General features: G+C 37.7%; 1 non-coding gene across 1 annotated transcript; it reads right to left on the minus strand.

Annotated features, from left to right (window-relative positions):
- Positions 1-740: 740 nt before the first annotated feature.
- Trnae-cuc lies at positions 741-812 on the minus strand. The gene has a single exon. It is a non-coding gene; the product is annotated as a tRNA-Glu (tRNA).
- Between the last annotated feature and the right edge of the window lie 9,038 nt (positions 813-9,850).

Genomic DNA, 9,850 nt, shown 5'->3' on the forward strand with positions numbered 1-9,850 from the left:
ATGAACTCCATTTTATGGAAATGATTGTTATATCACAGTTGTTGCTACTTTCAACATCCCATGAGTATCTGTAGTTTCTACTATTAATGATGTTCTTGTATCACCTTCTTGTGATTGTAGCTACACTATCTCTGTAATCTTATCTGAGTATATTGGAAACCGTGTATACTGGTATTAGAATTAGGAAATTGAAAGGGAATACCAAAATTGAGAGACAAAGGGTAAAATAAGAAAAACAACAACAAAAGCAATACTTGCAAAACTGTTTGGTGTAAGTGAACTGAACACCTCAGGGGGGGGAAAGAGAGAGGGGGAGAGGGGTATGAGGGACAAGGTAACAAACAGTACAAGAAATGTATCCAATGCCTAACATATGAAACTGTAACCTCTCTGTACATCAGTTTTATAATAAAAAAAAAAAAGAAAATCCTGCTGGTAAATATATCCATATTCTTTAAAAAAAAAATCAACTTTAGTGGTTGTTGGAAAAAGATATGAGCATGTGCTTTACATATTTTTAGAATCAAGGACCTTTGTATTGTTGTATTGTAATTGTCAAAATTTATAATAATAATACCTATAATTTCTTATTTTAAGTTTTAGTTTGTATAGGAACTTTTACTATCAAACAAAAGAAAAGAAACTATTACAGGGGGTGAGGAGTATGGAGGGAAGATTTTAAAGAAGTCCTTAAGGTATTTAGTAGAAAAAGATAGTGAATGAAAAGGAAAAATCATGCTTTCCCTGACCGGGAATCGAACCCGGGCCGCGGCGGTGAGAGCGCCGAATCCTAACCACTAGACCACCAGGGAGCTCTGTCAACTTTCCTACCTGGTGTCCTTCATTGTTTCAAAAGTGTATGCATAATTTTGACCAGTAGAGGGCCTGTTGTGGTCGGTCCACTTTGCTCTTACTTAGGAGTTTCAGTTCCCCAATTGGACACCTTCCCACAGCTCACAGGAAACTTCAAGGTGACCTCTACCGTGGAGTTCCCATCCTCTTCCATTTGCTGAGCTGAGAAAGCCGCCCTACAATTCTTATCCTAACTCCCTCACACGTAAATCCTTTCGCCTAGGTCAGTGTGAATGTCCAGCCCCCTACACTAGCTTTACTCTTTCCGTAGCCGTCTTAGCCACGTTCTCCGAATCTAACCCCTCTCTCTTCTTTTCTATGATGCGGTGTTAAGTGACACACACATATCAGTACATCTACTGACTGATTGCTGTTGGCAGGGCGAGTGTCACCGCGAAGATCCCGGGAAAAGACCGAACAGGCACAAAACTCACAGTTCCCAAATGCGGATAGTCCCAGGCAGGGTACCCTTTCGGTTCCCCTTATGTATCACACATATATTGTGATATAGATGCACACGTCCACAAACGCGTGGGTATCCGTGCGCGCACGCCCACGTGGTTGACTAACAAAATTAGGCGAGCCGCTTCGAGGTCGACAGTTTTCTCGTGTTCAGCAACTCACGGCGAGATACAGTGTCTGAAATTACTTGCTAATATAAAAACAGGAAAATTGAAACAAGTCGCCAAGCTAAAACGGTTATTTTAGATGGGAAATAAACTCCTTTTCCACAGCAAGTTCAGTAGGTGGAGCTCTGACCTCTAAGATGCAAGGTACTGGACATAAGCATCGGAGTATCTGGTTTTCAATATAAAGCAGGTATTATGTTTGGACTTTTGGTTACATTTAATAGGTTTAATCACAATATTGCACACATGGGTACAAAAGGATACAGGACAAACACTCCTCCACTCTTATCCACTGTTTCTCATTACTGCACATTAAACATGTTAGCAGTTTCTTCTATAACAGAAATTCTATGTTCAAATATCTATGTCTTCCCACTCTGTCTGTCTGTCTGTCTCTATCCATTTTTGTGCTGGCACTGTGGCTTGAGTTCAGTGCTTGGATGCTGTTCCTTAGCTTTTCATTTAAGGATGCTGGTCTACCACGTGAGCCACTGCTCCACTTCTGGCTTCAAGTTTTTATTTTGAAACATAAGCCCTATACAAAATTGCAAGTATAGGACAATGAACACCCTACATACATTTCATGTGGACTCATGTTAAGTTAGGGGCTGTAGCAGTCCCTGGCACTTTGCATAGAAAAGTGGCAAGCACTAATTTAGATGTCCATTTACTGAGTATTCACTGTATTTTCAGACCTTACTATGCAAAATCAATGTAAAATATCTCAGTGCTTTTTATATTTTTACATTTTGAGATGATAGCCACTGGATACATTGTTACAGAAATGATTACAAGTAATTTCATGTTTTATCTATTTTCATGTAGCTACCAGAATATTTTCAATTATGTGTAGCTCATAATATATTTCATTTTACAGTACTAATCTAAATTTGCCTATTATTAATTAATATTTTGTCATACTGGCTTTCACCTGATCATTTGTTTCCTGGGCAATTTGAAGTTAGTGCCATCAGCAAGGTACTTTATTTCTAAGTGCTTTCTTGCAACCTTCTGAAAAACAAGCAATAAAATAATCATATTCAGGAATTTTAAAATGTAATACAATATTGTTATTTACTATATAGTTAGGAATCCATTTTCTAATTGCCCTAATCACATCTTTTATAGTTTCATTTCCTTTTACCCATGGTCTAAGTATGGATTATACATTATTTAGTTACTTTGGTCTATAGTCTCTTTTCTTGGATCTGAGAAGTTTCCCTCAATTTTTTCCCCACACTAACCTTTTTGATTAGAGGAAAACAGTCACTTTAGAGAGCCTCTACAGTTAGTTATGTATTTTATTTTGGCAGGGGAACTATCCTAAGTGCTACAGTTCTTTGCTTTTTTTTCTTTTTTTTTTTTTTTAGATTTAAATGTTATTGTAAAGGTGATGACAGAGAGGTTTCATGTCTTCCTTTCTCTTTGAAGTAGGGTCCTGTCTAGATACATGCATGCACATGGATCCTCATAATTTGCACTTTTAGCCACAGCTAAGATGACAGACATGCCACTTAACCTAGTTTCTTCAATTGAGATGGGGTCTTGTGAATTTTTATGCGGAAGGCTGATCTTGAGCTGCAGTCCTATCCATCTCAGCTTCACTAGCAACCAGCATCACACTAACCATCCCACTTGTCTTGGTTCCAAGTACTTTATATAAATATAAATGGAACTCATTAAATAGTTTTTTAATAGTAAGATATAGGATCAAAGTAATAAAGGAGTAAATTTGATTAATCATACAATTAATATAATTTAAAAAGGAAAAATAAAAATCAGGCAAGTGGAGGAAGGGACCCATAAGCCACAGAATGCAAGAGATCTTGAGATGTAGGAAAAGACAGGGATGGAAACTTCTATAGAGTTTCCAGAAAGAGTGTTGTTCTGCCAACATCTTGTTCTTAGCCCAGCCTGAACTACAGAATTATTATTATTAATATCATTTTCTGGCCTTATTGGGGTTTTGAACTTACATCCTTGTACTTACTTTACCACTTGAGCCATGCCTCCTGCTGAACTATGGCATTACAATATTTTTTCCTCAGTCCTGGGGCTTGAACTCCCAGCCAGGGAGCTATTACTGAGCTCCTTTTGCTCAAGGTTAGCACTCTACCAATTGAGTCACACTTCATTTCCTGTTCTTTCCACAGAAAGAGACAATTGGACATTTGGACAATTGGACAATTGGAGATAAAAGTCTCAGATATTCCTACCTGGGTTGGCTTAGAACAGTGATCCTCGGATTTCAGCCTCCTGAATAGCTAGGATTATAGGAATGAGACCCTGGTGCCCAGCTTAAATTTGTGTTGTTTTAAGACACTTGAGATTTCCCTGTAATAATACTAGGAAACTAATACCCTAAGTCTGACCATATGGCTAAGATGTCTGCCATGTTTCTCCATCATTATTATTACAGTTGAATTTAATGAGTAGTGGAAAGGTAACTACTACTGGTAGAAGTAACAACCATTTTAGCTTCTGCTGGTGCTCGTTTTTTTTTTTTTAATTACAGTGTTTGCAAAAATGGTGGTTTTAGGGCTGGGGATATGGCCTAGTGGCAAGAGTGCCTGCCTCGGATACACGAGGCCCTGGGTTCGATTCCCCAGCACCACATATACAGAAAACGGCCAGAAGCAGTGCTGTGGCTCAAGTGGCAGAGTGCTAGCCTTGAGTGGGAAGAAGCCAGGGACAGTGCTCAGGCCCTGAGTCCAAGGCCCAGGACTGGCCAAAAAAAAAAAAAAAAAAATAGTGGTTTTAATTTTATCATCCTTCTGTAAAGAACTTTCCCCCAAATTTTTATTCCTTATTTAATTTTTATGCATGTTTGGACTCACTTTTTTCTGTTGGCGTGAGTTTTTATTCAAGCTCTCTATTGCTTTCACTGCTGCCATCATTTAATTACAACTTACATTGTCCCAACTTTGGACAGAGGTAGTCACTCGAAGTTGGCTCCTTTGAACTGTTGGCATGTCCCCATAAGAACTGGGCAATTCTCTACTTTCTGACACAACAGAGATTAGGTACATTCTGTACTTCATAAAACAACTTAGGGAGAATTAAAATTTCCCTGCCTATATCTATTCTTTTGTAAATTTCCTTTTGCATTTTTACACAAGCAATAGCATGCTACTTCTAATTTTCTCTAACTTTTAAAATCAGTATCTTTTGAAAGTTGTTTGTTATTAATTCTCTCATAGCTGCATAGTATTCTATTGTATAAATATTAAAGCAATTCTAAACCTAACTACAGAGTATTTGTACTCTTGTACTTTTGCTGTTACAAAAGTATGAAGTACAAAAAATAACCCTGGGCTGGGAATATGGCCTAGTGGCAAAAGTGCTTGCCTCGTATACATGAGGCCCTGGGTTCGATTCCTCAGCACCACATATACAGAAAATGGCCAGAAGTGGCGCTGTGGCTCAAGTGGCAGAGTGCTAGCCTTGAGCAAAAAAGAAGCCAGGGACAGTGCTCAGGCCCTGAGTTCACAGCCTAGGACTGGCCAAAAAAAAAAAAAAATAACCCTGGATCTATGTACATAGTTTAAAATCTTTTCCCACAAGTTATCCTACTTCAAAAAAAAAAAACACATCAATTCCTGATTTGGAAGTGCTGTTTGTTATCAACTAAGGGGGAAAAAATCCTGACAGTCAATTAAAACTCAGCTGTTGCTACAATTTATTGAGATTTTAACTTTCACTTTCATTTCACTCTGAGTCATGTATGGTTTTGTTCACTAATGTGCACATTCACTTGACAGATATTTGTTTAATCTAATCTGTGCACAAAGGTGAAGAAAACAGGATCTCTGATTGTAAAGCGCAATCTGATGGTGGTCAAGTAACCAAGCAAGTATAACATAGTAAAATAAATGTATCACTTAGAGCTTAAAGTTTATTTACTAGATTACAATCTGTCTTTCCTCATGTATACACAGATAAAAATATACAAAAAGGCATTGTACCCAGGAAATTCATGCTTCCATCCCCTTTGGGCTGTTTCTTTGTCTCTGTCTCTTTGTCTCTCTGTCTCTCTTCCTTTGGTGTTATTGGCATTTGAACATAGGATGCAAGTACTCTGCCACTTCAGTCACACATTCATCTCTGTTTTGGTTTAGTAATTTTTTTGGATAGGATTTCATGCTTATTCCCAGAGCTGGCTTCACTCTGATCCTGCTATCCATGTTTCCCATAGAGCTAGGATAACATAAATACACCACCATACCAGGGCCAATAATTTCCTAGAAAACTAAGCCATGAACCCAGCAAATGAACTCTATGGCTCTTATCCTGAAGAAATGAAAATGTATGTTCACACAAAACCTAATGTGAATGTTCACAGCAATAGCTTTATTTATAGTAGCTCCAAACTGAAAACAACTTTCAATGGATGAATGGACAGTCATACATACATAGTGCAGAATATTTATCAATAAATGAAAGTGAATCTACAGATATGTTTAGGTGGATAGAAAGGGGATTACACTGAGTGAAAAAAGATCCAATCCAAAATGTTATACATCATGTGTTTCTCTTTAAAAAGCATTGTCAAAATATAGATACAGCAAGAGATACAATGGTTGTAAGGAGTTAGGAATATGGCGAAGTAGCTAAGAAAGGGTGACTGCGAAGGGATGACTCATGGGAAACTTGTGATGAAGTCCTTCATCTTATTGTAATGCTGGTACAAGTTTCAATATGTATAATAAAATTTCACAGCACACCACACACACATACACATGCACACACATATTCACCATTGTATATATAAAATTGATGAAATCTGGATATACTCTTGTGATTGTAGTAGTGTCAGCTTTCTGGTTTTGATATTGTAATGTAGTTATGCAAGATGTTACCACTGAGGAAAATGGACCTTCTCTTGAATTGTCCACACTTTTGTGAATCTACAATTATTCTCTTTGGAAAGCTCCCTTTTAGAATATTTACCGTGTATCTCTTTCATCCCATAAATCCAAACAACAACACTTAATGTCTCTTTGAGTTTAGAGGTTCATTTCAAATAACAAATTATAATGGTTTAGAACTAACTAGCTTATCTGAATATTTTCCAGAGAATGTATAAAAAAGCATATAATGAATGATCAAGCTACTAATATGAAGCACATGGCCTTTAGGAGAAATAAGACAACAATAATAAGAAATAAGAATTAAGAAAACTGTAACGAAGCAGCCATTAAAATTATCTATGAAGAAAAGAAAATTAAATTTTTTTGCCTACCCTAAGCAATCAGCTATAATTCAATCTGTGGGCTGGGAAATCCATTTCTTTCTCAATACACTTTGGCAGACTCCTCTTTTTGAATGACAATGTGATTTCTTCATTTTTTCAACCTCAAACAAGCTAATGAACTGTTTTCACCTTTTTAGATGCAGGAGCTACCGTATCTTTCCATAGATGCTATTGGCATCATTTACTGCCTGGGTCTCCATCAGCCTGAGTAAGGGTCATAAAAGGGTATCTTTCTCTGTGGTCTGCAAGAGTGAATTTTGTTTTTGCTGATATTATTCCAAATTCTTCATCCAATTCCCAAGTTTCCACTCAATCTGCACAGAAATTTATGAAAGCGATTTCATTCTGTTTATTAAATTATCTTTAGTTGTGCAAAGAGTTGACATTTAACAAAACAGTTTATGAATACAGTGAGTCTTGATCTGCCACTCCTTTCAACATTCTCACCTCCTTTGAACCACTCTTTCCTTCCTTTAAAAAAATTTGTAGTATATACAATGAATTCTCCCCAGCATCTCCTTCATCAGTCTGTCCCTCTCCCTTTGCCAACCCTCCTGCCCCCCCCCCCTTGCAAGTCCACAGTTTTCTGGTGCTTATTTTGTTGGGCCTTGACTTTGTTTTTGTATGAATTACATTATTTGAGTTCTCCTTAGAGTCTACTGTATTTCAGTTAATACATTTGTAACTATGTGCATATCACCCAATGTGTTTACTTACAGATTTATAGACAAATTCTAGCTACCACAAATGAGGACAAGGTTGCACAAATGCAACCTTTGTTTCTCTGGGCCTGATTTACTTCACTTGGTATAATTTCAAAAGCAATTTTAATAGTAGTGGTTGCTCATGACTTACTTATCCAGGGAGCCTTTTGTTTGGGAAATGTGTTAAAAGTAGTATTTGCCAATATCCTTGAAATTTCGTTCCAGGAGACACTGCCAGTAGTGTGTTTAAAAAAAGAAATACTGGCCATACCTCTTTAAAGTAGAATTATCCTTAGACAAGGAAAATCTTATTTTATAGTTACTTGGTGATGCTCTCTAGACCCACCTAGATCCTCTGAAGGCCTCCGAAGAGAACAGAGACCCAGCAGCTCCCCACTCTTCCAGTTCCTTTCTTGTAATACAGTGATGGCCAGGGGGAAAAAAGAACTGAAAAGATCTGTTTCTTTGGGTTAATCTCAAAGTCTCATCATGTAACAACCATGTACCATAGAAAGAAATGGCAGTATTCATATTTAACAAAAGCCCTCATATTTATAAAACCAAAGTAGCATTATATTGCCATTGTAACACTCGGCATTTATTAAGCATTGTCCTTAAGGCCAGTAGAATGAAGGGTACTGAGAAGACCATTTTAAAAAGTGAGTATTGTACAACCATACTTTAAAAAATAGTAATAGCTACCTTTTATTGGATGCATTATGAACTTTAAGCACCATTCATGGTACATTCACTTATCTCTATCCTGTGAAATTGGCACTGTTATCACTTCCCCACTTAATGATAAAACATCAGATTAAGTATGGTGTCCCATGTCAGCATGTGCTGGGGCGGTAGTCTTAATATGAATTGACTGCCGAACGTTTGATCTCAGTGTAATAAGATTTCCCAAGTTACTTTATGTATGTCTTGTTTACCAATTAAAATTTGACCTATTCTAAATGAACTTTCTAGAATACTTCAAATTTTATATCCTGTGCAGTACAAAAGGATAGTCATAAGCTGTGTGTGTGTGTGTGTGTGTGTGTGTGTGTGTGTGTTAAATGACTGCATGTGGCTAGTGGGGCCAATATTGGATAACAGAGATCTAGAGGGCATGGAAATGGTTTTATTTCTTCTGGTTTCACACTTTGTGACTTATCAGTTCACCCTAGAAGAGCCATGAAGTGTGAAGACAGTCACATTTGATTCTCCATATTTTTGAAAGACTGACATTTTATAAGTGATAGTAGTCACTATTAAAATACACACTCAGCTATATTTGTCTACAAAAAGGATTACTGCAGGGGCTGGAGATATGGCATAGTGGCGAGAGAGCGTGCCTCGTATAAATGAGGCCCTGGGTTTGATTCCCCAGCACCACATATACAGAAAACGGCCAGAAGTGGCGCTGTGGCTCAAGTGGCAGAGTGCTAGCCTTGAGCCAAAAGGAAGCCAGGGACAGTGCTGAGTCCAAGGCCCAGGACTGGCCAAAAAAAAAAAAAAAAAAAGGATTGCTGCATAATTTGCTTCTTAGCAAAATATGAGGTCCATAGAGAGAAACCAAAGAGGGCTGTTGATGTTGAAAGGATGGGGAACAGCAAAGAATTGCAAGACAGTGGACATTTCCTGCAGAAAGTGCATTCAAAATATACTATGTAACACAAAGGCCAAATTCTTCTCCCAAGTGACTGTATACTGTAATTATACATTGATATGTGCATTCCTATAATCAAGTAATTATGAACTGGGCCAAAATATCATGAATATAAATTGGGGCTTTAGACCTGCCAGCTGGTTTCAGGAAGCAGTCTGTCATGAGCTGTGTTTCCTGTCCAGGGCACTGCAGCTCCTTTAACTGCTGCACACCCAACCTCCAATTTGCTTAAAAGGACTCAGCTCCAGCACAAAAATAAAATCAGTATTTTTTCTAATTTGGCCTTCATATGGAACAAGGTGCTTTGTGTAGTTTGCCTGATTTTTTTTAAAAAAATTAAGCTTAGATTTTAGTCATAAAAGCACACTTATCAAGTATTGTGAGAACAGAGCTATCTCTGGAGATGCTTTTCTTTTGAACACAATGAAATCAGCTCTTTAGATATTAATTTTCTTTCGACAAATGCTAAATGACTTACACACAACACACACATACACACACTCACTCACTCCTGCAATGCCTGCAGGAAAAAAGAAAAAAATTTCTTTATAGTCAAGCCAGAAAGTTGTGAACCTGATGTGGAAAAATTATACACGTTTAAGTGAAGCACTGGGAGGCTGATTCCACATTTCCAAGACCAGGTAAACATCAGCACCATTTGCAACTGAAATCCCCAAGTCATTACTGTTAAATGCTTTGCTCCACCCTCCAGAGAGGCTGGGACTGCTAGACAGCCATCAGCTACCCAGGGGAGGCA

Source organism: Perognathus longimembris, chromosome 9 (genome assembly GCF_023159225.1).
Source record: "Perognathus longimembris pacificus isolate PPM17 chromosome 9, ASM2315922v1, whole genome shotgun sequence".
Taxonomy (NCBI): domain Eukaryota; kingdom Metazoa; phylum Chordata; class Mammalia; order Rodentia; family Heteromyidae; genus Perognathus; species Perognathus longimembris.